This window comes from Stegostoma tigrinum, unplaced genomic scaffold (assembly GCF_030684315.1).
Source record: "Stegostoma tigrinum isolate sSteTig4 unplaced genomic scaffold, sSteTig4.hap1 scaffold_67, whole genome shotgun sequence".
NCBI classification, from domain to species: domain Eukaryota; kingdom Metazoa; phylum Chordata; class Chondrichthyes; order Orectolobiformes; family Stegostomatidae; genus Stegostoma; species Stegostoma tigrinum.
Genome location: NW_026728611.1, coordinates 370,019 through 398,006, shown reverse-complemented (window position 1 = coordinate 398,006; position 27,988 = coordinate 370,019). Strand labels below are relative to the sequence as shown.

The 27,988-nt window shown below is 43.5% G+C and overlaps 1 long non-coding RNA gene across 2 annotated transcripts; it reads left to right on the top strand.

Annotated features, from left to right (window-relative positions):
* Nucleotides 1-256: 256 nt before the first annotated feature.
* LOC132209129 (uncharacterized) lies at nucleotides 257-27,430 on the top strand. Of its 2 annotated transcripts, none has more exons than XR_009445226.1 (3): nucleotides 257-959; nucleotides 19,723-19,843; nucleotides 19,959-27,430. It is a non-coding gene; the product is annotated as an uncharacterized LOC132209129 (long non-coding RNA). The 2 variants fall into 2 exon arrangements; XR_009445225.1 differs by lacking the exon at nucleotides 257-959 and adding an exon at nucleotides 5,000-5,024.
* The last annotated feature ends 558 nt before the right edge of the window (nucleotides 27,431-27,988 follow it).

The window sequence follows — 27,988 nt, the reverse complement described above, 5'->3', positions numbered from 1 at the left end:
GGCGGCCCATCAACATCTTCACACTGAAGAGAGACCCTTTAAATGTCGAGACTGGAAAATACTATAAAACATCTGGGGACCTGATGACCTACCAAAGTGCTCACGTGGAGGAGAGATCTTTTAAATGCCCAAACTGTGGGACGTGCTTTATAAGTCCCAGGGATCTCTTGTCGCATCAACTAGCTCACATTAATGAGAGACCTTTTAAATGCTCAGCCTGCAGAAAATGCTACAAAACCCCCGGACCTGATATCCCACCAACAATTTCACCCTGAAAAGGGACCATTCAGGTTCTGTCACTCTGGGACTGGGTACAGGTGATCATTCGACCTCACAGAACACCAGCAGGTTCACACTGGGAAGAGACCATTCAGCTGCTCCGAATGTGGGAGCGCATTCACTCAGTCGTCTAACCTGCTGAGACACCAGCAAATTCACACTGGAGAAATCTTTCAAACGCCCAGACTGCTGGAAGCGGTGCAGAAGCTCCTGGGAACTGAATTGTCATCTACATGTTCAAGCTGAGGAGAGACCTTATAAATGCTGCGATTATGGGAATCCCTGTGCAAGATCATGGAGGTAGTTTTATCATCAATGTGTTCAAATTGAGGAGAAACCTTTGAAATGTCCGGTCTGTGGGAAGTGTTATCGAAGTTCTGTCGAACTGATGTCCCATCAACATTTTCACATGATGAGGTATCTTTTCGGAGGCTTTCATTGTGGGACTGGGTTCAGGTGATCATCTCAACTCTCAGTAAACCAGCAAGTTCACACTGGGTAGAATGTATTTACCTGCTGCATGTGAGGAAAAAGAAAAGAACACTTGGGTCACTCCTCAGCCCTGCTGAGACAGCACAGAGCCACCCTGGCGAACAGGCCGTTCACCTGCTCTGTGTGGGGGAAGGAATTCATTCATTTGACAATCCGGCTGGACAACATAGAGTTCACAGATCTCAATGGTAATTTGACTTAGCGGTTCAAAACATTCATGACTGAAAGCAATTCTTTAAATATTCTGGATAAAAGTGAAAAATAAAACCTTTGTTTCAAACAGTGTGGCAGGTCACTGTAAAGATGTGATCATGGAGTACTTGGAAGAGGCAGCGTGGCTTCACCAAGGGGGCTTCATGCCTGACAAATCTGATGAAATTCTATGAGGGGGTACTGAACATCCTGGATGAAGGGGAACCAGTGGAAGTGATCTGTTGGATTTTCAGAAGGCATTGACTGGCTGCCGTACAGGAAGCTGCCAAATAAGGGAAGTGCCCATGGTCTTAGGAACAAAGTACTGGCATGGATTAAGGATTGGCTGACTGGCAGAAGGCAGAGAGTTGGGATAAAGTGGACTTTTTCAGAATGACAGCCGGATGACTAGTGGAGTTGAGCAGGAGCAAGTGTTGGCACCACAGCTATTCATGCAATGTATTAATGAGCTGGACAAAGGAATTAAGGACATGGTCGCTAAGTTTGCAGATGACTCAATGATAGGTGGAGGGACAGGTTGTATCGATGCTGTGGGAAGCCTTCAGAATGACTTGGTCAGGCTGGGGGAGTGCACAAAGAAGTGGCATGCGGCATCCAGTGAAGGAAAGTGCAAGGCTATTCATATGGGTGGGAAGAGTAAAGACATAGACTATTTTCTGAACATGGAAAACCTTCAGAAATCTAAAGTCAAAAGAGACTTAAAAGATTCAGTTCAGGATTCTTTGTAAGGTTGACATGCAGGTTCAAATGGTGGTAATAAGGCAAAGGCAATGTAGGCATTCATTTGAAGACAGCTCGAGCGGAAATGTACTGCTGAGCATATAAAAGGTGCTTGTCAAACCGCAGTGGGAAAATTGAGTAGTTTTGGGTCCTGTATTAAGAAAAGATGTGCTGGTGTTCGAGGGATCCAGAGGACGTTTACAAGATTGATTGCAGGGATGAAGGACTCGTTAAATAAAACTAAAAAAGAATCACATATTAGACATAAACAATTGGGAGAAAATGAATCTTTCGAATAGTATGAATAGTGTGGGGTCATTCCTAAGAGGAGCACCAGGAAAGCAAAGAGAGATATGAGATAGTCTTGGTGAGTAAGTTTGAGGATGTCTCAAAGGAATGCCACAAGTACATTAGAGAAAGAGAGCAATGAGAGAGAGTTGGGCTCCATACAGATGAAGGAGTTGATCTTTGTGTTGAGTCTCAGGAGTTGGGAAACATATAACTTGAATATTTTGCCTAAGTTTTTAGTGTGGAGAAAGAAATGGAGGCTGGAGAACTCAGGGAAATAAATAATGATATTTTGAAAACAGTTCACATTATAAAAGTGGAAGTGCTGGTGGTCTTAAAAGGTATAGACGTGGATAATTCTCTGGGTTCTGAGCTAGTATGTCTCGGGCACTTTGGAAAGTTAGGGAGAAAATTGTGAGCCGCTGCAGAAACATTTGTATCGTCTCTAAATAATGGTGAAGTTTCTAATAACTGGAGAATGGCTGGTGTTTGCATCTGTTTGAAAACTGATGTGAGGAGAAGCCTGAGAACCATAAATCTGTGAGCCGATGCATATAGAGAGTCACTGACTGATTAGGTATTGTCAGCATGGTTTTATGCAAGAGAAATCACGCCCCACACACTTCATTGAGTTTTTGTGAGGAAGTGACTAAGAAGGTTGATAAGGGCACAGCTGTTCACATTGTTTACTTGGAGTAAAGTGAAGCTTTCAACAAAGTTCCTTGTGACAAATGCATTATTAAAGTTAGATCACATGGGATTCAGGATGAGCTTGCTAATTGGATACAGAGTTTGTTAATGGCAAGAGACAAACTGGTGCTGGATGTTGTTTTTCAGAATGGACACCTGTTCAACAGGGTCTTCTGCTGGGTCCACTTTCGTTTGTCATTTGTGTAAATGATTCAGATGAGACTATAGAAGGCATGGTTAGTAAGTTTGTGAGTGATTCCCAAATTTCTGGTATGGTGGCCAATGAAGATATTTAAGATTACAAAGAGAGCTTGTTCAATTGGGTCAATGGGCTCAGGAGTGGCAGATGGAGTCTAAATTTGAATAAATACACGGTACTGTGTTTTGGTAAAACAAACAAGGACAGGACTGATACAATTGAAAGCTTTGTGAATCATCGAGGAGAGTCGTATCTGAACTTCAGGCGGCCCTGGGGTGGCGAGGGATAAAAAAAGGTGCAGGCTCCACTTGAATGTGGTGATCTGAGGGCAATGGGGAAGGGGAGGGAAAGGCTGGATTCCCCTGTTTCTCCATCCAGCTGGTTACTTCCCTGTATTTTATCTTGGAAAATCTGGAAGAAATTCTGCTGTGACTTGTTGTCATTTTAATGGGGAGGTGGGTGGGATGGGTGTGCCAGGATATCGGAAGGGAGTGGGATCCCACCCCCTCTATATGCCATTCCCTCCTACCACCCCCGGTTGGTCTGTGTGAAGTTTGTGAGTAAATGGAGCGAATTGTTTCCATTGACTGGGACTTCATTCCTCTCTCTGGTGTTGAGCGTTGAGGGAATGGGGAGGTCAGCGCAGGCTCTGGATTGGAGATAAGGAGGGGGATCAATATTTCAAAGGGGCCGAGACTGCACGGCCTGACACCCACACTCCCTCACGGCCAATGTTTGGTGTGAAATTAATCCTCTCTCATCAACAAGTGACTATTGTTTTGCTGCTTGTGGGAACCGGCACGGTGGAGAGTGTAGGGGCCAAGATGGTGGTATGGAGGGAAATTGGAGACAGCTGAAAGAGGGACAGGGCTGAGGGACATAGATATAGGTTCTGAGGAAAAGGGGGTGAGGGATTAACTCCAGTGTTCAGTCTGAGCTGAGGTCTAAGTTAAAATGGGGTGTTTAGTAGTTGCTGGTAGACTCAGTGGGGGAATCCTGTTTTCACGTTGCAATCTTGCTGTGTGGGGACAGCCTGCAGCCTTTTCCTCTACAGGAGCAGGGGTCCACCATTTCCAAATTCAGATGAGGTGGGTGTGTCGGCGCTTCTGATCTTGGCCGGTGAAGGATATGGAAACCTTTAGTCTCTTCAGTATGGGGAACCTGGGGAAAGCTGTTGGGATGCTGCTGTGCAGAATGTCCTTCATTCCGCAGTCAGTCCTTCAGTTTGTGGGGGCAGGGTGTGGTTGGCTCCAACAAAGTTTTGAGGGAATCCCTTCGAGGTACATTAAGTGGCTGCCTGTGGAATGTTGCTGTGCATCCCCTTGGTCTGCGGAACAGCCTCAAACGTGTTGTGTGTCTGTCTACAGGGCCCTGAGCGGACACTGCTGACAGCTTTTAGTGGGTGAAATGCATCGTCCCTCCTTTACCCTCAACTCCGATCACTCCCACCTCTTGTCATCGCCTCACCCTCCAAAATGCGATATTGGTGTCGCAAACGTCAAGGAGACACGGCGGGGAGATTGCAACTTGTGGAAAATGTAAGCCAGGAGTGTTTCAATCAAAACAGAGGAAATGGAGACTGAGAGAGAGAGAAATAAATACCGATTGTCAAGAGCAAGGAAAGCTGAACGGAGAGGTCGATGGCGTCAAAGAGAAGAAGATAGAGGGACAGAGGAGTGAGAGAGAGTGAGATGGGGCAGAGACAGGCAGAGAGGAAGAGAGAGAGAGAGAGAGCGATTGTTGAGCAACAGAAAACAGAGCAGAGATGGAGAGGTGGATGGGGCAGAGAGGAAGAGAGACAGAGGGACAGCCACAGACAGAAAAGTGACAGAGAGAGAGAGGGAGAGTTTGATCAATTCTCAAGAGTAGGACAAAGTTGCACAGAGATAGAGAGGTGGATTGGGACAGAGAGAGGGAGGGAAGACTGACAGTGATAGAGACAGTGACAGAGAGAGAGAGAAAAGTAAGTGTATCAGTTCATCATTAATATGTCATGTAGAAACAGCCCCAATCCTGGAAGTAGTGGTCATGGGGTCTATGCCTGCTGAATGGGAGTGGGACGGTCTTTGGTCTTTTTATTGTTTTTTTACCGCAGGGCGTCAGAAACTCATCTGGAGCGACAAAGAGAGAGACGCAGGCTCCGGTGAGTGACTCCCCATCAGTGATTAATTGTCCAGCCTCTCAGAAAGTAAACACTGGATGCAGTCAGAAAGCATTTCTCCCCTGAACCGAAGTCAAATTTGTTCCTATTCTCGGGGTTTAAAATCAGGGAAAGTGCTGATAAATTGGGGAAATTTCGAAAGTCAGCCTGTGATGGAATCTCATACGTTTCTCTTCATTTTTGTTTCAAAACTTTGGCTTTGATGGATCAATTTCCTTCTCTTCCACCAGAGGAGATTACTGAGAGACTGAAGCTTATACACATACAGTGGTGGACACATTCTCTGGCAGTGGAGATGTTCGGGGTGGGGGGTCGTGTAGCTGGGGATGTCCGGTGGAGGGGAGCCTCACCATCTGGAGTAAATATCTCTCTGTCCTCCCTTTAAACAGAAACACTGAGGTGGTTTGAGCCTCTTCCTGTTCCCTCTTGAAGACGATGGGCTGTTCTGGAGGTCGTAGGGCAATTGGGGGAAAGGGTCAGATTATGGAAGCTCGGGCAGAGATTGGTGTGATTTTGCTGTGTTTTAGGTGATGGGTGTAGGTTTTTTGTTTTCATTTCTTGTCTGTCTTTCCAACCTCGCCCCTGAGGTGATTAGATTCGGGAGCTGAAATTTGGGACGAAGCACTGATTGGGAGAATTAAATTGTTCTGCCGTGAGGAAGCTTCGGACAGAGCTGGAACCAAAGAGAAAGAGAGAAATGAGAGCATGATAATAAACCAGCCTGTCTCCTTGTCATTCATTTGCACACTTGTATGCTCACAGGGGAAAATAATTATGGGGTTCAGGCTGTCCCTGAGATTTGTAAAACAAGGGGATGAGCTCTGGGCTGGAGGTGTGGGGGAGACAAAGTGGAAAAAGGGGGCTGCTGCTAAGTCTGATGTCACTGCCTTCCACTCTCTTTGCCTCCATATTCTCGCCTTCCTGTCCTTCCCACAGTTTTCTATAAATCCTTGTCTCCCCATCATTCTTCACATCCACCCCTGTTCACTCTCCCACATCCCTTCATATTCCTCCCTCCAAATGTCTTGTCCCCTTCCCAGGTTTTTCAAGAACCATTTCATTGTTCAGTCTTGCTGATTTCCAAGTTTACCCATTCACCTCTCCTCAACACTCCTCTCTCTTTCTCTCTCTCATTGTCCTGTGTGATCTTGATGTTCCTTCCTGAGGGACATTTTGTCTGCATCCCCATACCACCCCCCCCCCCATCTTTGTCACTCGTTCTGAATGGTATCTCTCTTTCTGCTCTTCTCTCTCTCGATTTTTCACTGTCCCTTCTGTCTGTCCCACTCTCTATATCTGTCCTTTCTCGTCCTGTCCATGGGATTTCTATCTTTCTCCTATCTCTGTGTCTCTCTCCTCTTTCTCTTTTTCCTTGTTTTCAATGGGATCTCGCTCTCTCTCTCTCTCTCTCTCTCTCTCTCTCGCTCTCTCTCTCCATCTCCATCTCTGTCCTTCTCTGTTCTTCATGCGAAATGCCAGGGGATCTTCCTGGTCTTTGCAGTGCCTACATGTTGCACCATTACACTTTGGCTAAAGTGAGTGGTAGTCGGGCTTGGGGTGTGCCTGCGAAATGGGATCTTGCTTTGCAGTAAGGCAGTCAATGAACAGGCCAGAGTATCTCTGGGGTGCAGTCAGGGATCCAGTGAGGGTGAGGTGATATTTGGGTTTTGCACATGGAGGGAGATACAGTGGGCTATCTATACACAGTGGAGGCATCACAGAGGAATGAAGAAAGAGGGTGTAGCTACACTGGCAGCAATCAGAAACTGTGAGGCTGAACATTTTCATTGGGGTAAAAGTCACGGGGGAAATATTTAAACAGGTGCGCAAATTTGTGGGAGGCAATATTTGAGATGACTTAGTGGGGAGTTTGCAAAATTGCGATGGAGAACAAACTTTTGGGGAACTGCAATTGGGAAATACCATAATTGTGGGGACAATACTTGGTCGGTAGGCCCACAAAATATTGGTATTGGGGGGGTGCAATATTGCATTCACCAGCACAAGGATTTGGGATGGGGGTACAATACTGTAAGGGTGGGACAAAAGTTTGACATTCCTCTGGGAGGTAAAGAGAGGGACAAAACTGGGCGGCAGCGAAACTTGGCGGTTATATTGTAGGCAGAAAATTGAGGAAGAAGAATGTGAAATGAGAGAGGTATATGAGTCTCAAATGAAATAACAAAATTCTAGGGTCAAATTTGTAGGGGCAGTCACATTTGTGGAGGGGAGGGGTTGGAATTTGGCAATTTTGAATGGAAACAAAATTTTTGGAGTGGTGAAGGAAAGAAAGCGGCAGTGCAACAAGACACCAGGAGATGAAATAGAGAAAAATGGAGGGAAAGGAGAGAGAAATATGGAGGGAAAAGACAGAGAGAGAGAGAATGATAGGGGAGGGAACAAAGAGAGAGTGGTGGGGGGCAAAGAGTTGTTGCTCGTGAGAGACAGAGAGAGAGAATGAAACAAAATGATCTAAACTAGACTGTGAGAGAGACAGAGATTCAGGTGAGAGAAAGAGACAAGGACTGAGAAAGACCAAAAGGGAGACAAGAGGAGAGACTTTGAAAGAAAGAGACAGAAACACAAAGAGGGAGAGAGAGAATGAAACAAAGAGAGACAAGAGTAGAATGTGAGCGAGAAAGAGACTGACAGAGATAAAGCAAAGGGAGACAAAAGGAGAGGCTTCGAGAGAAAAACAGGGATGCAAAGCGAGAAAACAGAGAAAAAGAGAGGCAAGAAGAGGAGAAGTCAGTGAGATACAGCCAGGAATTCAGGAAAGATACAGAGTCTGAGGAGCCAATACTCACCAGGGCTGCTTCTGGAAGAGGGTGGTACAGGTCCAAAGCTGGCATTGAGATTCCAGCTGTACTCACACTGGCACAGTAAGAATAACTCTGATGCTCACCTCCTGGCTTCATCCACATGAACAAGATAAGTATGGCTGTCACAACCAATTTTATAAACCCCAAGTTATGTCATTCAAACCCCTCACTCCTCCCAAATCCCAGCTACCCAATCAGTTCCGAGCTGTCTGTACCTGGTACACACATCCTCCAGATATAGAGCAAACCAAGAAGCTTCTTTGTGAGGTTAGAGGTGGGGGGAGGGGTGTGGAGGAGGAGGGGGAAATAAAGCAGCAACTCAGAAGTTCAGTCCAATGTCTCATGATTGTCCCTCCCTTGCACCCCTCCCCCCAACCCGCACTCTCACAAACTCTCTCTCACTCACGCGCACACACACACACACACATTGGCCCCAGACCTAAAACCCACACAGAGACAAGGCTGCAGTTTCAAAACGGGTATAAAACACTTTTATCCAGACAAGGGAACTGAGCCTTCTGCAGCCATAACACAAATTGATCCTGCAGGTGAACACAGTATTTTCACACAGACTAACGCAAGGTATGAGTCAAGCTGTAGGTAACCATCAAAGACGGGGATTACTTTTAATTAGTTTCTGAGAATGAATATCAATCTATTTCACAGGTGAACATCAGGGGATTATTTGGATCTGTTGCACAAGTGGAAGTTTGTTCATTGTACAAATAATCCTAAGTTTATCAAACACTGTCACCTCATTCCTGACAATAGAATGAGGTACTTCATTGAACTATCCCACTTTCCCATTGATAGTTCATCAGTAAAAGCTGGGAATTATCTGATTGACGCAAGCAGCATGGATTTGTGAGAGATAGATCAGGCCTCACAAACGTTATTGAATTCTTTGAAGATGTGGCCAAACACATGGATGAAGGTAGAGCAATGGATGTGGTATACATGGATTTACGTAAGGCGTTCGTTGAGGTTCCCCATGGTAGGCTCATGCAGAAAGTCAGGAGGCGTGGGTAGGGAAAATATGGCAGATTGGATTCAGAATTGGCTGACCCTGAGAAGAAAAAGGGTGGTAGTGGATGGAAAATAGTCAACATGTTGTTCAGTTACGACTGATGTACCACAAGGATCTGTCTTGGGTCCTCTTCCTATTTGTAGATTTTGTAAATGATTTTGACGTAGGAGTGGAAAGGTGGATTGGCAAGTTCATGGATGATACAAAGGTGGGTTGAGTTATGAATAGTGCAAAGGGCTGTTCTAGGTTACAAATGGACATTGATAGGTTGCAGAGCGGGGCAGACAAGTGACGAATGGAGTTTAACCTTGAAAAGTGTGAGGAGATTCATTTTGGAAGGACAAACTTGAAAGCAGAATACAGTGTTAATGGAAAACTCCTTGGCAGTTGGGAGGAGCATGGGGATCTTAGGGTTCATGTCCAAAGTTCCCTGAAAGCTGGTGGATTGAGTTGTTAAGAAGGTGTATGGTGTGGTAGCTTTCATTAATAGAGGGATTGATTTCAAGAGCCGTGAAGTTATGCTCCAGCTATACAAAAGCCAGGTTCGGCCACAAGTGGAATATTGTGTACAGTTGTGTTTGCCTCATTACAGGAAAGATGTGGAGGCATTGGCAAAGGTGCAGAGGAGATTTACCAGGATGTTGCCTGGAATGGAAGGAAGGCTGTACGAGGGAGGAAAATTTGAGAGAGCTAGGGCTTTTCTCTTTAGAATGATGAAGTGTGAGAGGTTTACAAAATGATCAGAAGTATAGATAGAGTGGACAGCCAGAGACTTTTTCCGCGGTTGGAGGGAGCTATTATGAGGGGACATAGTTTTAAATCGAGTGGAGGTAGATATAGGGGAGACGTCACAGGTAGGTTCTTTACTCAGAGTGGCCGGGGTCTGGAATGCATTGCTAGAGAGGGTAGTGGAGTCGGCCTCTTTGGGGCATTTAAGCTGCTATTAAATAGGCATATGTATGATACCATAAGGTAGGGGTGGAGGCCAGATAGACCTTAGGTTTAGGGTAAAAGTTCGGCACAGCATCGTGGGCTGAAGGACCTATACATTGCTCTACACTTCTATGTTCTAGCTCTGTTAATGATGGTTAAATTCGGAGCAGTGTCAGTTACTGCACACAGTCTGTATGAGTGTGTTGTGTTTCTGTGTGTATGTATGTATGTTAAGTTAGAGTCTGCACATATGCATGTATATTTCTGTGTTTATGTCTGTCAGTGCCTGTATGCTTACATGTCAGTGTGTGTCTGTGTTTATGCTTGTCTCTGGATGTGTGCCACGGTGTCTCTCTGTTTATGTGTGTGTGTGTGAGAGAGAGAGAGTCTGTGTGCATCTCTGTAACTGAGTGTGTGTTTCTATCTCAGTTGAACTATCTGTGTATTTGTAGCTGTGTTTTTCTGTTTGTGTGTGAGATAGTGCACATCTAGTGTGTGTACTATTATGTTTGTGCCTTGGGGCTTCTGTTGTTTTGGAGGCAAATCCATAGAAATTGAGTTATACCCCACCCAACTTTCTGTCTGACCCTCTTGCGTTTGAAGTGATACAATGGTCAGCTTGATGTATATCTCCATATGTGTCCGTGTGCATATTTGTATCTGCGTGTCTATATCTGGCTGCAATGAGACTCAGGGGAGAAGTTTAAATGAATTAGAAACCGATGAGTCAAAGGCTCAGACTGTCTCTCTCGTACAATGCCACCGCCTGGTGGCCTTCTAACTTCACTACACAAGTGGTACATATTTTTCTGAAGAAGGTATGTCAGGTTGCACAGTTGTTTCGTTTTTCAAAGAATGTCTTTAGAGACACAGAGCAGTTTTGCCCAATCGATACTGCCCTTGAGATATGAACAGGAGGCAAAAACAGGAAGAGGGACAGTGTGAATGTGGTAGGGAGAGGGAGCAAGGGAGAAAGGTGAAATGTACCAAGACCAGTTTGGAGTGGGTAACCCAGAGGTGGAAGTAAGGACAGAGTGACTTGTACCCAACTCCTCAACTCAGTTTCATTCCTGTCCTCTACTCTGAGGATGACAACTTGGGGCCAATTCTAATTGTCCGTCCCCCAGCTTCTACAACACAAAGACAAACAACAATACAACTCATTCTGCTGCTTGACACTTCTTAATGAACATTTCAATTATTTACAAATTGAAGTGATTGATACAGTCAGTGGAATGGCACCTTTTCTCACTGGACCCTGAATTGAGAGAAACATTCAAATGTATCCCTGCCACCCGCTGTGGGATAATTTTGGACAAACCAGCATTACCCTCAGTTTCTTATCCTAACAGCAGGCTGCTTCATTGCTAAAACATCGAACTGAAATGAAAATATCCTGCGTGGATTTACAAATGAATTTGATTGATTGGTGAATTTGGGTAAAAGGATATTCTCCTCTGATTCACTGAATCAGATGTCCGACTGAGCAGAGACTGCCAAGAAACCTTCGACTTCTTTTAGAGGCTGGGACATTGAGTCTGGTGTTCTTAGGGACATTCTCTGATCCGAGACATAGAAAAGATTGCTGTCAGAGCTGCTGTGCTTTTGCTGTGATTTTGCGGACGTGAACAGTGAAAGCACTGAATCCTAGACAGTAGGCCCACCAGGGATGAGGACAGAAGTACTATAATTCGACTTCTTTTAGAGGCTGGGACATTGAGTCTGGTGTTCTTAGGGACATTCTCTGATCGGAGACATAGAAAAGATTGCTGTCAGAGCTGCTGTGCTTTTGCTGTGATTTTGCGGACGTGAACAGTGAAAGCACTGAATCCTAGACAGTAGGCCCACCAGGGATGAGGACAGAAGTACTATAATTACTTAATGACTCAGCTCCTGCCTTTTTTTAACTGGACATCAATTTCTCCTCAAAGATGATCAAAACATTGAGTTTTAAAGCATGGAAAGAGGAGCATCATCCCAGTTTCCAGGACTTGGCCTGTAGTCTTGTGTGCTGTGACGTTTCAAGTAATCATTTCAATGATAATTTCACCGAAATGTTTTAATCTCAATCAACACAACAAATGGGAGGAAAGTTTGAGATGGGAAAACTGTTTCATGCTCCCTCGGGAAACTTAACCTTACCTCCAGAAGGAAACAAACATGGGCACATTCTACCAAGAGTGACAAAGGCTCCTGGAAAGATCAAACCGCAGAAAGTCGGATTTCACCCACTTGGCTTATCTTGTCCCATTCCAGACTTCAAAACTAGAGTCTGCTTACAGCAAATAAAGGAAGCACTCAGTCACGCCCCTTGGCCTGAGTTCTTCTCCTGTCACTCTGTAGTCTATATGGCCTCACCTCAGTCTTCCATCCAAACATTGATCATATCAGCTGCTTCCTGTCCTTCCGAATGGTGTTCCTCAAATTCCTGAAAAGATAAACAGGAGTGTGGCATTTAAAGCACATTTCAGGCCTGTAGAAGAAATGATATTTTCATAATTTCAGATGATGTTTAAAGTGCTCCTTTGGATCTTGGAAACAGCAGGTGTACAAAAATTGCCTAAGGCCCCAGTGAGATGCAAACTCATGACTGCTGGTTTACAAGGCCAGTGCTCTAACCGCTGAGCTATTCAGCCATTAGCCTGACAATAGTCGGAGGGTCTCACGTATAAGAAATTACAATGTAATAGATAATGGGATAGCCTGTATACTTTAAATCAAGAAATAACAAAATCGAAACAGAGCTGTAGGTATTATGTGCAGGAAGATGGGAGAAAGCAAGGCTGAATCAGACAGTGCCCAAGTTGATATAAACAGAGATCTTTCCTCAGAACGGAAAGGAGGGGTCATCGACCTGAAACATTAACTCTGTTTTTCTTCACAGCTGCCACCAGACCTGCTGAGCTTTTCCAGCAGCTTCTGTTTATGTTCCCAATTTACAGCATCCGCAGTTCTTTTGGTTTTTAAACAGATTTTCACTGGTAGTCTCGTAATAAGGTTTCAGAACCTTCACTACCATGGCCTGCTAATGGTTAACATTTATAGTTAAAAAAAGACTGATCTTTAGAAACAGAATAATGTTGTGAACTAGTCAGAATCACTTCACCACAGTTACAGTTCCACACCAGCAATGTCAGCTGCAATTGTGTGACGTGCAGTCAGTTTGCAACAAGAACAGCAGGGACATTAGGAAAAGTGAATGGTGATAGTGGTTAGTGAGAGCTGACTTAGGGCAACTGGAGAAAGGTTCAATTTGGGTGCTCAAGACTGGTTTTCCCTGTTTATCCTGGTATACAATCAATGATACAATAACTCTCATTTGTGTGTTGTCCTTTGCACATCTCACCTCGGTTCAGTGCCTCAAGAGGACCGGGAGTCACATCAGTTTAACTTGGCAGCTAACCCAGGTCAGTTTTGCAGCCTCACGTTAGGATGCTAAATTTTAGAAGCAGAAAGCTTGAATAAACATGATTTTCTTCTTCCTGCATCCAGTAAGAGGAAAGGATTTGCTGTTGATTGGAAATATCTCTTTCTGAATTCAATGTCACTCTGCCACAGCAGGAAGAGCTGGAAAATCCTGATGAATTGAAAAATAAAACAAGACCCCGTGTCAAAGCGAGGATGCTGCTGTAGGCACTTATGGGGAGTTACTGCAGAGTGGCCTGAGCACCCAACACACTGCAACTAATGTGTTTCAACGTCATTGAAAACGTTTTTTTTTTCCAGAAAGTTGATGGGTGAATTGGCAAAGCAAAGACAACTAATCAGGGCTTGTTTGGTATTTAAACACGTGATCTCTCAGATTTTTTTCGGGCTGTACAGCCCTCAAAGTGAGAATCATACCCCAAGACCAAACAGCCCTTTTGGCCAAGTTAGGAGCAGTCCCGGTCAAGTTGGGATACCCTCAGAGCGGAGTACATTCCACGTTGCTCATGGGATTACTGTTCAATCTCAAGAACATCTTCTTTCTGACTCCCTGCTCTCGACACAGATTATAAAATTCAGGCTTACCGTTAATGTGAAGAGAGGTTGTGGATGTGCCCTTGCTGTTGCATAGAGATCACTGTTCCTGCGTCTAGTAAGAGGAAGGGATTTGCTGTTGATTGGAAACATCTCTTTCTGAATTCAATGCCACTCTGCCACAACAGGAGAAGCTGGAAAATCCTGATGAATTGAAACATAAAATGGCGTGTCTATAGCTTAAGTAATAAAAGATCAGTGTAATATATTTAACATTGTGCTATCACCGGCTGAATGAAGCAGCTACCCAGAGGGAGGCAGCTGTGTGTGTAAACCGCATGGTGAGCAGTTTGCGTTTTACTTTACACATGAGAGGAAGTGAGAATTAACCCAAACAATGGCACACCACAGCCGTGAAACATTGTTCCCATGGCAAACTTGAAAAATAATCAGAAACGAGTTTGAGATCCATACACTCCGTCGCCAAAAGCCTCCATCCTAGCATATGTTCCAGGGAAGCTGGCCTGCTAATGAGTGGTGTAAACTTAATGTGATTTGTGTGCGGAGCCCTGCCTGTGTCCTGCTCTGAACTTGTAGGGCACTGGGGAATTTGATTCTGTATGTACATCGTTATTATCGACCCGCCTTAAAATGCAAGCAGAGGAAAAGGATCTGAGGGAAAATAGAAACAACTGACGAGATTCCCGACCCTCTTACCGAACATTGTTCAGTAAATTCAGCCACCAAAACACAATATTTCTCCAATTTCACCAGGAAGTAGCATCATGAATATCCTTAATAGAAATATGGAATCCCAAGAATTGCTTAACTTGAAGTCAGAGATGGAAGTGCCTGAGATTGTAATGTAGAAACGTAAATACCTGGGGATGTAATTACATTTCATTGAATGATTCAGCGCCACGTGACCCACGACAAATCATTATATTCCGGGAGCCAGCATCATTGTTGCATCACAGTAGTTGAAGGCTGTCGCCGCTCATGGTGTATGACGTCATGGTGCAGCTGGAAGCCCCGGGGAACAGTTTATTAAAGAAACCTCCCTGAGGGTCAGGCTGCCCTGTGGCGGGAAACATTTGGATGGCCAACCACAATCATTTCATGTGGTTACAAAATCAACAAACTAAACAAGATCGAGGCATTCTTTTTCCTTCTCAGTTAAATTTCAGTATCCATGAAGCGAGATAATGATTTCAGTGGGCCCTTGATTAAACTCCGAAATGATGAAAAGCGATGTCAAAACCATTTAAATGGAGCACTACCCGCCTTGAGTTTTAATCTCATCTCTTGATCCATTCAATCAATGCCTAAATCTATAATGTTCCCATGAAATCACAGCTTGATTACAGCAAAGACTTCATTCAGCCCATTGTTATCCTGAAATGAATCATAGTCAGCTTGAATTTAAACTGAGTAAATTGGAGAGAGACTGCAGAATCAGTTTGTATGTATCAGCACACACGGCCAGTTCCTGGTGGCATGGGTGTGCTTGCATTGACTGCGGGCCTGTGTCTCCATGATAAACTGGCAGAGGAACATTGGTATTTTAGTTGTTGCAATCTGAAATTTGAACTGGCTCACACGTGGGTTTAAGAGAGCTTACAGTTTTGTTTCACATCAGTCTCTGTGTCACAACCAATCAAGATGCTCAGCTTTTAACCAATAAAGGTTGTCAGTTAAAAAATTCGCTGTTTCCTTTGTCACACATCTCCGGATCGTCAATAGGAACATTATCTACAAGGAAATATTCTCCAATCATTGAACTGTCTGCGAATATTATGTGCATTCAGGCCCAGGCAACTCATACCAAGATTCTTCCGAACTAGAAAGAACCTTTGACACTCTCTCTCCAACTCGTTCCATCCCTTTCTCCCTCTGTGTTTCAGCATTTGTATGTGTGTGTATGTGTGTCACTGTCTGTATGCACATGTTTGTCTCAGTGTGTGGCTCTGTGTCTGTGTGCTTCTGTCTCAATGTGTGTCTATATGCCTTTGTGTACATACGTGTGTACATATGTGTCTGTGTGTTTCTGTCTCTGTATTAGTGTGTCACTGTTGAACTCTCACTGTGTGCAAGCTGGACTGATGTGAAACAAAACTGTAAGCTGAGTGTGTGCATTAGTGTGAGTCTCTGTGGCTGTGTGTTTGTGCCTGTGGTTCTTTCCAGTGGGATTTCTGTTGTTTTGGGGGTGAATCCATTGAAACGGGGTTAACTCACTTCCCCGCTTTCTCTCTGTCTCTCCCTCTTGAGTTTCAAATGATACAATGGTCATGTTGACATGTGTCTCCATATGTGTTTGTATCTGTGTTTTTTTTTCCCTGGTTGTAATCGACTCACTGAAAATCCTGACACAGCAGGTGGTGACATTCCAATTCTAAAAAGATATCTAGAATTAAAAATCTAATGATGACTATTTTGAGGTTGGATGGCTCGCTGAGCTGGTTTGTTGTTCCGCAGACGTTTCGTTACCATGCTTGGTAACATCCTCAGTGCAGCTTCTGATGAAGATTCAGAGTGCTTTCCCACCTGGTTTTTAAACTCTGGGGTTCGTTGTGATGGATTGCCTCACTTGTGGGTTTCCTCCACAGTGGAATGTATTTGGTATCGAGTTCAATGTGTTTATTAATAGCTTACTTCATGGAGTGCCATGCTTCCAGGAATTCTCGTGTTTGCCTCTGGCTTGCCTGTCCCAGGAATTTGGTGCTGTCCCAGTCGAAGTGGTGGTACTCCTTCTCCGTGTGGATTAAGATGAGTGAGCATTGGCCATGTCTTTTTGTAGCCAGTTGTTCAACGATAATGGATATCCAAAGATCTGTGTCAGGAGATGCCTCCAGGAACAGCATCAGAAAGATTCTACATGCCCCGACACACACATCACACTTCCTTACATCAGGAACATGTCAGAACTCACCACAAGACTTCTCGACCACTCGGCATCAGGGTGGCACACAAACCCACATCAACCCTACGACAAGTGCTCACCAGAACTAAAGATCCAATCCCGACCATGGACAGGACCAATGTCATCTGCAAGATCCCCTGCAGAGACTGTGAGAAACACTACATCGGACAAACAGGAAGGAAACTAACAACAAGAGAACATGATCACCAACCCTAACCCTAACCCTATCTTAATCAGTCAGCAGGATGTGAAGTGATGGTACTCAGGAGCGACAGCTTTTCGCTTCTTGAACAAAAAGCAATCGCATGCTGTTAGCATTTATTTGACATCTCTGATCGCCTTTTACATTCAGAAATGTGTTCAGAAACTGCCTTTTGTGCATCTCTAAATAAGCACCGTGGAATTTCGTAAATTTTACTGAGTTGCTTTTTCACGTCTCCCATGCCAGCTTGCAAATCAGCTGGCTGCTACCTGAGATTTGTTCATGTCCACGATTGGAAAATGTTGGAGTAAGGAGAAAGGTAAGGAAGATGACAGCTCGTAGCTGCACCGAGGTTCGAACAACCTCCCAATGTGATTTGTCGTTCTCGAATTCTAATGCTTGCTCAGTTTTTCAGACAGAGGGTTATCTTTGAGCCACTTACACTGCAAAACGTCGTCGAAGGTAAGTCTACATATGTTGCACGGTATCATCTGGTGCACGCCCTGCTCAGCTTGGTGCATTTTCCCAGTAGTCTGGTGTTTCTCACGCTACATGTTAACGTGAAAATTGTCCTGTTTTGAGCAAAGGGCGGAATCGTTCACCAGAGTGAAAATCTAAATGCCGGAAATGCCATGCAGTTCATGTTTACTTTATCCAAGCATAACCGAATATACTTTCTCCCAGGCACATTACATTTGTCGCCTGACTGAGTCTCACATGACGTTCTCTGCTTTCAGTTGATTTTTGAATTGATCGAGCGGCTATCAGCATCTCGTGGGAAAATAATGTTTGAGCTGGGCACTGCCCGGCAGCTAAGAAAATGGATGAACAAGACAGGGATGGTTCAAGCATTTCCCTGTGCCTTTGCTTATGTTGTCTTGCAGTAGCAACATCAGAAAGAATCATGTTTGCAGCGCACCTGTCAGTGGATGTGTGGCCAAGCAGTCTCAGGAGCTGGATTCAGATCCAGTCTCCTCGGAGGCGTGGGTTCAATTCCCACCACTGCCGTGATGCTGGTACCCTGTCATGTTGTTTGTCTGTTCTGCTGAAGCTGGATGGCGATGAGCTGCGATCAGTAGAAAGCAATAGTAGGAAGCATTTTGTTTCCAATCAATGTACGATGCAAGAGAGCACAGAGCTTCCATTGTGCCAGTGGTTATCAATTTTGTTGTGGAAATGGAAAGAGCAGACACTCAACCTTTGGTCTACTCACCAATGTCGACCAGATGTCCCACATTAACACAATCCCATTTGCCAGCATTTGGCCCATATCCCTCTAAACCCTTCCGATTCACTCACACATTCGATATGCCTTGGAAATGTTGTACATTTACCAGGTTGCACCACTTCATCTGGCAGTTCAACACATACTTGCACCACTTCAGGGCAATAAAAGAAATGGCCCTCAGGTCGCTTTTAAATTCCTACCCCTCACTTTAATTACACACCCTCCAGGTTTGGACTCACCCACCATGCGATAAAGACCTTGACTCCTCACCCTGTATATATTCGTGATGATTATATCAACTTCCGCCAGGTCGTCCCTCAACCTCCGGCACTCCAGGGAAAACTGCCTTAAACCTATTCAGTCTCGCCATACAGTCCGAAACCTGCAACCCTGGCAAAGTCCACGTGAATATTTTCTGGGCGGGTTGACATGATATCTTTTATTTTTCGATAATGCCAATAACGCTGGGCTGCATCGATCTATTTGAAACAGAGAGCTTTAGTGTTGAACTGCTGCACATTTTAATGCTGTAGGAAGGTCAGTGCGCAGGGCAGAGTAGTGGCTGTGTTTCTGTAGTGTAGTGGTTACCACATTCGCTTTACCCAGTGAAAGGTTCCCAGTTCGAAGCCGGGCAGAAACAGTGCTGTTGCCCTTTTACAGTGATAGGTTTCTGGATGGACATGAAGTGAGAGTTCTTGTCAGCCAACATTTCTTTGAATGAAGTTGGCCATTTCTGCTTTTGTTGTGGAAAGGAGGATAATTCTATTTCAATGTGGTATGAATCCTTGTTAAATTTCTCTCATTCCTGGCCATGAATGTGCTGAAATTGTCCCTTTCACGTGTGCATTTAACGTGCCCTAATTCATTCTGGAGCAGTGTAGTGTCACCTTTGCTTTTTGTGTGAAAGCGTTCCAGCTCAAAGTCAAGGAAAAGCTTGATTTGCGGGTGTTGCAGTGCACCGCATATTCCTCTCTGTCAAATGCATCTCAAGGTAGTCTCTGAACGTCCTAGTTCTGCTCTGCCGTGTCTCAAAGTGCATGAATTGAAACCAGAAGCCTTCAGTCACCTTTCGGAGTAGAGAAATGTGTTTGCATTTCTTAGCAGTGGACGCAATAGCGGCTCATTCAGCCAACAACAGGAGTGAAGGGATTTACAAGCTCAGATGAACCTCATGACTCATGCTCTCGTAGAGTCATTAGCATTTACGTGTGGTCTCAAGTCAACAACATGCTCGTATTGAAACTGAGGAAATGACAAGACAGGCTACCAATTGATATTGTATCCAATCTTTTCTTTATATCAAAGAGGAGCAAGAAAGTCTAAGCAAGGAGAGATAGAAAAGTGTGCCACATGAAGTTAAAGTGAAGCAACTTGTACCTTAATCATACAGCAGGATGTGAAGCGATGGTGACTCAGGCACGAGGGCTTTTCACTTCTTGAATGAAAAACAATCACATGCTGTTATCATCTCCGACGTCTCTGATCACCTTTTACTAACGGTCAATGTGTTCATAAACGTGCGTCTCTAAATAAGCACCATGAAATATCGTAAAATTTATTGAGTTGCTTTTCCTCGTTTCCCACACAGGTTTCTGAATCAGCTGGCTGCCAATCTGACATTTGTTCGTGTCCACGATTGGAAAGCTGTGCAGGAAAATTGACGCTTAAGGAGAAAGACAAGGCAGATAGCTGCTCAGACCTGCACCAAGGTTTGAACAAACTCGCAACGTGATATTGTCGTTTTTGAATTCTAATGTTTGCAAAAAGGACAAGCTAGGCTACTAAATAACATTGTTTCCATTTTCTTTTCATTCTTTCACAAAGGATCAAGGAGAGCGAAACAAGGAGGAATAGGAAAGCGAGGCTTGTGAGCTCTGGTGAAACACCTTTTCTCTTATTCAGTCCTCAGCAAGTGATGTGAAGGTGACTCAGGTGAGAGAGCTTTTCACCTCCTGAACACAAAGCAATCCCATCGCGTTAGCACTTTTTTGACATCTCTGATTGACTTTTACATTCTGTCTCTACGTACAGAATCTGCCTTCTGTGTATCTCTGGATAATTGAGTTGGGATGTTGAGATGGCATAATGAAAAGGAGCACGATTTTCCCTCCTATTATGTCTTCCAACTTCTCTTCCAATGAAAATACGTGGAATGAAAGAGAAAAAAAAACAGAACAAGCATATTGTATCCGATGACTCTGTTCCGAGGAAGGGTCACCAGACCCGAAAAGTTAACTGCCTTTTTTCCCTTCACAGATGCTGCCAGACCTATTGAGCTTTTCTTGCAAATTTATTCTTGTTCCTGATTTACAGCATCTGCAGTTCCTTCGTTTTTTTTTAATCTGGATGTTTCACTCCCAGAAATGAGCAATAATGCAGTTGGAGCACTCATTCAGAGTCAGTTAACGTGGGCAAAGGCCCGAGAACACTTGTTTTCACTTTGAACGAGTGTTTCCTTTCGGCATGTTCATTGCAACGGTACCTCTGCACCATTCCCACGTTAGGCAATCCAACCACATTTAACAAAACCAGCTTTTTTTCTGGAAATCTCATTGGGCATTGTAGCAAATGTAAGGTAAAGAAGCTGGGTTTGTCTGGGAGTTGAACACAGTGACTTTTTGCATATCTACACTATATCATAATCTAAGCGAGAATCATACCCCTAGACTAACAAGCCCTGCCTGTGTGCACTTGCGTAGCTCTGAACCAGCTGAGACTTACTCAGAGTGAATTGTCACGAATGTTGCTCCGGAAATTCAAACCAACCCAGAGTTTCAAAACAATTTCCTCTCATTTTGTCTCCTTGCTCCCAGAATGGTGCTATTTGTCCATTCCAACGAGACTACGTTCTCTTCATTTGTGTATTAAACCATTTTCTTCCACCTAGATCACAAAACATTTTGAAAGGTTCACAGACTGGGTTTCTGTTTCGTATCATTTCCATGTTTCCACGTACTAACTGATTTCCCGCTTAAATTCTCATGGCGCTGCTCAGTCTTCATCATGCCCAGGGATGAAAGAATTCAGTTTTATGGAGACATTCCAGAGGCTGAGATTGTTCTGTTTGGGGCATAGAAGATTAAATGGAGATTTCATGGCATGAGCGTTTGGATGAAGTAGACAGTGAGAAACTTGCTTCCAAAGACCAGGGGCAGTAAACACTGGGATTTTTAAACTTTGAAGATAAATAGAGGTGCATTTATAGAGGACTTTCCATGTCATGAAGTCCGTTCACCACGAGAAGAGGTTTTTTGTTCAAAGCTTGCTTCCTTATTTTGCACATGTGATACATTCGCCACAGCAAACCTGAGGGACCTCAGACTGACCTCGTTCTCATCAAAAACAGACTTCATCAGTAAAGAAGAGAGCAAGATAGAAAATGCCAGAGATTGCCCACGCTTTTAACGTGCAGAACCATTCTCATTTATTCTATCCACACAAAACAGGAATCATACCGCTCGATCAATGAACCAGCAAACAGCTCAGAACAATGAACTCTCAGCCAGGTGAGTTTTCTTGTAAGCTAAGGATATCCCCATTGCCTCGGGGAGTGAAAGCAACATTGAGTTTTAAAAACAGATTCTTCCCATTCTAACTCCTTACTCCCTTCTTCCGGGACCAAGCTCTGTCCATTGGCACCTGGAGTAAGATATCTTCCACGTGCAGCTAGTGCTGGAGAAGGGCAGCATGAACGTGCTCTTCAGTTCTCTGTCAAACCTCCTTGTGAGGAATGGAAATTGTGGAAGTCTGTGCAGAAGGCAGATCGTACTTGCACAGGAACTGACATTATGTTGGGAACCTTGTCTAAATTACTGCATCTGAGACAGAGCGAAAAATGCAGAGTTGGTACGAAAGAGAGAATCCCTCCCAATAATAGGGAACTGTTTCTGTATCTTACTGTCACAGGGAGGTCGCTGCTATATGAATCAGCGGGAAAGTTACTGCAGGGAGTCTTGTCATTCAGACACACTGTACTAGGTCTGTATAAACTTCATGGTGTTGATCCCAGCTCAGGGAATAGATTTTACTTTTCAAATCATTCTCAGAGCGACAGAGAAGCAATTCAGGCCAGCACTTTGACATCTTCTGGGGAGAACAGGGATGTGAGAGAGCGGACAGTTTTTACTTTTGTATAGCATTTACAATCTTGGCCTGTGAGACAGTAGAATCAATTTGAGAGATTGCTTCAGTTACAGAGAGCAGGAAACAGTTGAGTTGGTTTACCTTGCTTCTGAAAGCTGTTCAGTAAATTGCGCAGAGCAACAGACTCTTCTCCTTGGCATTAGTGAAACGATAAACAGCAGAGGACGTCTTCCAAAGTATGGTACCCAGCAGAATACAACTAAAGAATTACGAAGTGACAAGGTCTGTTAAAACCAATTTTGTGAAGAATTGAAGCCCAGGGACTGAAAATCCCTGCAATCGTGGGGATGTGGCATTGTTGACTAGGCTCGAGGAGGGTGCACAGTGCTGTTCCCAGGAGTCAGTGTTGGGACCACGTCTATTCCGGACAGGTATTAATGGCCCACAATTTTGCACAGAGTGGACATTTCCAAAATCCTTAATGTCACAATTTTAGGAAAGAAATGTTATGACTGGAGGAATTCACAGGAACTAATTTTTATTTTCCAGTAAATCTTCCATTGCCTGATCTGAAGCTGGAAAATTCCAGCTGTGAGAGAAGTGTAGTAAAGTTGATGAGTTGATATTCAGTGGTGTCAATTAACATCATCCTCACCAGGTTATTGTTTAAAACTCTCAGCTGGAAAATTCACTCATAAAAAAGGAACGAGTCTCACCATTCGATCGAATCATGGCTGATCTAAACTTCAATGACATTTTCCACCCCATCCACAAAACCCTGTGTACCGTTGGGAACCAGACATTTATCAATCTCCACCTTCAAAAAATTTCGAAAGTAACATGTCAACTGTGGAAGGGAATGTTTGTGCTGCGAGCCAGTTGTGCTTTCTCATGAACTATGCAGGTTTATCATGTAGGCAACCGATTCTAGTCTGAATATTTTTCAAACATTATTATCCCCAGAAAACCTGCCCCGAAAATTTGACAAACTTCGCATGGTCAGCAGTGGGAGCTGGACAACAGGGGGTGACAATGAATCGGCTTTTGCAGATCATCATTGACTTCCATCAAACACAATCTAAAACTCTGTGGGAGTCAAACCCACAACATTTGAAATACAGGGCCATAAATCCATAGATGTCTGATACGCTCGCCATTGTACCTAGAACCTCGCCTACTCGAGCTTTAAAGTACAGAAAGTTGGCTTTGGTACATCATCTTTGTGTCTTTTAACAAAAAAAAAAATTTCCTTGGAAAGAAGGGTCACCAGACCTGAAAAATAACGCCGATGTTTCTTCACACATGTTGACAGATCTGTCAAACTTTTCTAGCAACTTCTGCTTTTGTATCTGTTTGCCCTCGTCCCACTTTCCACACTATCCCTGAGAGATCTGGCATTCATGTGACCATCTAAACACTCGTAAAATGTTCTGATTCTTAGCTTAAGCACACTTTCAGGCAGTGAATTTCAGATGCCCAGAACTATCTGTGGGAGAAACACATCTTCCTTAAATCTCCCGTAAACCTTCTGTCACTTGTTTTCAATCTTTCTTGAAGGTTAATAATCATTTTCAATAAGCTGAAGTTTAGTCCAATCTCCCTTATGTATCCCCTTCATAATTTTATACATGTTAATCTGCTCCCCACTGAGCTTCCTCTGCTGTCAGAAAAAAAAATAGCCTAGATCATCTGTCTTCTCAGCAGAAATGGTCCATCCGGGTAATATCCTTGCTGATCTGCTCTGGGCACACTCTAGTACAATTACACCCTTCCTGTATCTCGCAATCAAAATGGTACAAGGTTCTCTGAGCAAAATCAGAAATTTATGAAGAAATTCAGTCCAACAGGCATTATCTGTGGAAATGATTGATTGATGGATGGATTATTATGTGTACCGAAATACAGTGAAAAGCTTTGTTTACGAGCAGGACAAGCAGATCATAGTAAGCATTGATTAACACATCAGAATTTGCGAAAAGATCTAGACAGAGGTACATTGGTTACATGGCACAGGACATGGAGTAGGCGAGATCAAGGGCAGCAAGATCAACATTATTTGTTGTCCTGGGGCTGCGAGTCAAGCGTCGTCAGTACTCGGGTCTGAACAACTGCAGCATCCTTAACCCGTTTAAAAGAGCATTATTAGTATTGTTTTACAGATTTATATTTCAGTTAAAATGTAGAACATTAATAAGGAATGGTCAGGTTATATCTGCTCTAAGTATATCGCAAGGTTATGATGTGATGTTATGATGTTATGATGTCAGCTCCATTTTGAAAGCAGGGTTAATGTTTTGAGAACAGGAACTATTCATCAGAACTGATAGCATCGAGGAAAAGATGGCGTATAAAATGTACTCCCCTAAGAAATGTGTCCTGTGTGCATATGTCTGAATATGAATATCCATGTGTCATTCTACGCTTCTTATTGAAAGTTCACCTTATCTTGAAAATCCTTCTTTCGCCTTGGATGGTGCTTCATTCTCTTCGAGTCTTTCTGACTGCAGTTTAGCTTTTTCCAGGATGAAATATTTCCTCAAATGTCTAACATTACAAGTCTACTGACCCAGCTCCTAAGCTAATTTACCAATTCATTGCAGCCAGCCCTAATTTCGCACTGTTACCAATTTCCTCACATAGGTTTCAAGCTGTCATCTTAGAACCAACCATCCCTCCCTCAAAGTACACTCAGCCACACCGTGATCACTGATACCTCGGTGCGTGTTCGCTATGAGATCATTGATTAATCTTGTGCCATTACATATTACCAGGTGTCTTGCTCTCTGATTGTATCTGGAAAATACTGTTCTAATGAACTAGTCAATTCATCATTCAATCTACGTTCGCTAATCTGACTTGTCCAATGTGTATGGTCATTAGAATAACCAAGGAGCACTGCTTCACTGTAACTTAAATGATAAGGACTGCTTTAATTGTGGCACCGATGACAAATTTGATGTTCCATCATTGTTGGTTAGTTGAAATATCTTGGAATCCCCTTTCAGAGAGGTCTGCGTCTGTATCTGCACCACTTGGATAGAAGAATTTCAAGGACGAAGCTCTCTGTCAAACTCTCCAGAGGTTTTGGGGATGACAAACAAACTCTACCCTTGCCTTCCAAAACACAGATGAATATATTTTCTTAAAAATACCAAGATATTTTATGCTTTCACAGTTGGGTCTATAGTTTCAGAAAGGTAACACCTTGCTGGATGAGTCTGATTCCAGCGACACTAAGAGAATGACATTACATTGAGGTTGTGATTCCCATCGTTTTGTTTGCCACATTGCCAGAAGGATGTGGTAGATTTGGAGAGAGTGCAGAGAAGGTTCACCAGGATGTTGGCCAGTCTCGAGGTCATTGGTAATGACAAAATGTTAAAAAGAATGGGATTGTTTTTATTGGAAAGATGGCGGCTGAGAGGTGACCGAATAGAGGCCTAGAAAATTATGAGAGGCAGAGATAGGGTGGATAGTTAGAGGTTTTGATTTTTTTTCCCAGGGTTGAAGTTTCAATTTATAAAGGGGCACAGGTTCAACGTGAGAGGGCAAAAGTTTGAGCAAGATGTGCGCAAAAAGTTTTTTTTTTCATATGGACTGGTAGGAGCCTGGAATACATTACCAGAAGAGATGATGAAAGGAGGCACGTTGGCAAAATTTAAAAGATACTTGGATGGTTACATGAATAGGAAGAGAATGGAGGGATACGGAACAAATGAGGGCAGAAGGTTTTTCTTTAATTTAGTCAGGTCACCACGATCAGCGCAGGCTTGGAAAGGTGAAAGGTTTGTTCCTGTGCTGCACTTCTCTTTTGTTTATTTGTTGTTTGTTTTCAATTGGTTACTTTCAGAGGATTGATCGTATGATGTCAGTGTCACTGAGTTTACTAATTTCATGGCAAGTCAGCACAACTCAATATGTCATTGATACTTGGGGAACCTGTCAAACATAGCATCTTTATAGTTACTCATGTATTGGCCATAACCAAATACTTGAGAGTCGACTGAAATTGCAGCTTCACTGTACTCGTTCAGATCAGACAAAATATAGTCCATTTCTTTTCCCATTCAGGAAGCTGTGCTGGTGATACTTGTATAAACATGGTGTCTGTTTCTTCTTTAAGTTCCAACAAAAACTTTTTTTTTTTGAGAATATCCTCCTAAATTTGTGAATCTCAGGAAATTGATGTTGCTTGAAAAGATATTTTAGACGCAGCTGAACTTCATGAAAATAAAAACAGGAATAGATTATTGACGATGACCCATGCCATGTTCTTTATTGAACAAGCCTGTCACCACATGCTCTGAAAACTTTTAAGAGAATCCCTTTAGTTTGGAAACAGGCCCTTCAGCCCAACAAGGTCACACTTACTCTCCGAGCTTCACACCAAGACCCTTCCCCCGGAACCACCTAATCTATACATTCTTGAACATCACAGGCAATTCAGCATGGCCATTCCATCAGCGTGCAAATTCTTGAACTGTGGGAGGAAACGGAAGCACCCAGAGAAAACATATTGCAGACACAGGAGAACACCCAAACTGCATACAGTCACCTAAGAATAGAATCGAACCGAAGTCCCAGGCACTGTGAGGCAGCAGTCATAACAACCATGCCACCTCGTAATACATGTCACAGAATAACTACAGGAAAAATAGTGGTAACACACCTCTTCATTACTGCAGGAGGTCCGAATGAGCTATATTTCTACTGTTATTGTCCAGAAATCATCCTGTACCCCTACATCTAATAGCTGTATCTATATTTAATTTCGAATACCCCGTCCAGATATGACCAATGTTATCAACAAGCATACCTTGTTATAAAGCAGTCTTCATATAAAATATATTTCCCGACGACACATTTAAAATTATCCTGCTCTGTTCACAATGTCTTTGGGCATTTCATCTCCCAAATGTAGTCTGTCTATTTCCTCTGCATCACACTTCATTCTGCCTCCTAAAGAGAGTGCTGGTCAAAAATTGGTGACTGGGCGAGATCATTGTACTCCCCTCCAGTCTCCACCGCCACTGCTTCATTCCTTTCTGTCTCCTAACCAGCATCATGTTCATTCTGTCATTAATCCGTGGGTTTAAATGGACAGGATCATTGTTCATGCCAAGCCTGGCTTTGGATTCAAGTTACAAAACCAATTTGTTAAAAACTTTAAAGCAAATAAACTTCAATAAGATGCTTTTCAGTGTATTTTAAAAAGAAAGCTAAAGTGTATTGTGTGTTGAAAAAAAATGCCTTCTTAGATAAATGGCAGGAATGTCCAGCCAAATCCACACTTCCTCTGTAAGGTCATGGCAGCTATGCCCAGTGGCAATCAGTTGGTTGGCGCTTGTTTTGGTGAAGGAAAGACCAGCACAATAACAACCTCTTGACTTTTTTGAGGGGGGAGATGGGTACACCATTGTATATGGACAGCACTGTAGAATCATTTAACCAGCGAAAAGAAATCATCCATTATGCTCCCACATAACTGACTTCGCTAGAGCAATGTGTAATGGGAGATAAGGCCAAGAGACAGAGATTAAGTCACCCAAACAAGTTTGGTTATTATTTTGATCTGAAGTTTCTCGAATTAAAGGAGTTAACTAGAACTGTTTGTTCAGTGACTGTGATTGATGTCAGTCTCCATGGATTCCAGCTGTGTCACAGGAGGCTTTCCTTCTCCTACTCCTCAGGGGCCCCATTCAGTGTGTTCTCCCATAGTATAAGCGTGAGCATCAGCTACAGCACTGACAGGGATCAGCAGCTGCAGAGAG